Genomic DNA, 1,616 nt, shown 5'->3' on the forward strand with positions numbered 1-1,616 from the left:
CTCAGCTGGACAAAAGCATTCCTAAAAAGATTAGGGATGTGGTCTCACAGAAACGTGAAGTCCCTAAATACTTATAATTGAGCTGGGATGAGAGCATATGTCAAAAAGAACTGTGGTCACGGTTTTTGTGGCATGGAATAAAATACACAGGAAACCCACATGTTTCTTGAGAGAGCTTTATTGATGAAGGATCAAAAGCCTGGACTAAAAGAGACTTGAGACCATTTGGGAGATGAAAAGACCTCTGGGCCTCCAGTACTCTACACGTGGGAGGTCTGCTCCCTACCATCCCTGGATTTGAGGTATATGGCAGGTAGATAGCTTGCCTTTTAAGTTCATATGTCTCTAGGTCAAGAGAAGCCTCACCTGGATCAAATGTAGATCGCAAGATCCTGGTCTTTGAATGAGGTTTTGGGTGCCTTGGGATAAAGCTGACTACATTTTGCATGCGGGAGAGATTAAAATAATTATGCCTGAGAGGGGAGACCACGGTTGTTACGTTTTTGGCCCCAGTTCTTCACTTATTCTGTCTGTGCCTTTTGTCACAAGACTTTTCAGATCCTCCCATTAGAAGTGGAATATAGTTCCCTGCCTTTGACTCAGGTCTTGGTCCTGTGACTTGCTTTGACTGATGGGATGTTAGCACACGTGATATAAGCAGAGGCTTGAAACCTGCTTGTGACGCTGGACTTGACTTTGGGCAAGTCTACTATTGTGGGAGGAAAGCTTCCCTGCCAGCTGCTGTTCCTTCAGCCTGCCCCCAGAAAGAACAGGCATGGAGCAGAGGAAGGAAGCACAGAGGGGCCCACAGTTTGAAGCAAGGCCACCAGGTCCAGCCCAGCCTAGATCTGCTCGTTGGCATCCATGCCGATGACCTGTGAACATGAGAATCAGTGCTTACTGTTGCATGCATCTGATTTGGGGGGATGATCTGTTATGAAGCATGATTGTGGAAATAGCTGACAAATACAACCATGATTCTTTCACCTCGTTCCCCCTTCCCTCCTGCACTGCCCACCAGGCACAGAGTGAAGAGAGAGGAAGAGACTTCTATTTATTGAAGGAACTCAAGTTGTGGCTGCAGAGTAGAAAAGTGCCTGTTAGACAAGCCAGGGGTCCCTGGAGGATCGAAAGGTGAACTCGTGGCGGGAAGAGTGGTCTCTGGTCAGTCAGTGATGGGTAGGCCAGTTTCCATAGGCTGATTAAAAGTGAATAGAACGTACTGTACACTATGGCATGCTTGGGTGACGCAGCTGAAATAGAGTAATTGGAGCCCTTTACCACGTGAGGGGGTATAGCTCAGGGGTAGAGCATTTGACTGCAGATCAACAGGTCCCCGGTTCAAATCCGGGTGCCCCCTGCTGGCGGCTTGCTTTATTGCTAAATGCAGATAAAAGACCCTCCTGACTTAGCGTCCTTCTTAACGGCACCCTTCCTTCGTCTGTCAGTTTTCTCGAGTGACTTCTGTTACCTGTCGTTAATTGAGTTTCAGAAGTTCTTGTTAGGTACTCTTTGAAGTTTCCACGGTGGAGGAACACATTGAATCGGAGGTTATCCAGCTTGACTGTCAGAATCGCGTAGTGACCTTACCGAAAATATAGATTGCCTTCTAGAAA

At 47.2% G+C, this 1,616-nt stretch overlaps 1 non-coding gene across 1 annotated transcript; it reads left to right on the forward strand.

Annotated features, from left to right (window-relative positions):
• Positions 1–1,288: 1,288 nt before the first annotated feature.
• TRNAC-GCA lies at positions 1,289–1,360 on the forward strand. The gene has a single exon. It is a non-coding gene; the product is annotated as a tRNA-Cys (tRNA).
• The last annotated feature ends 256 nt before the right edge of the window (positions 1,361–1,616 follow it).

The sequence above is a fragment of the Pteropus vampyrus genome, unplaced genomic scaffold (assembly GCF_000151845.1).
Source record: "Pteropus vampyrus isolate Shadow unplaced genomic scaffold, Pvam_2.0 Scaffold9514, whole genome shotgun sequence".
NCBI lineage: Eukaryota > Metazoa > Chordata > Mammalia > Chiroptera > Pteropodidae > Pteropus > Pteropus vampyrus.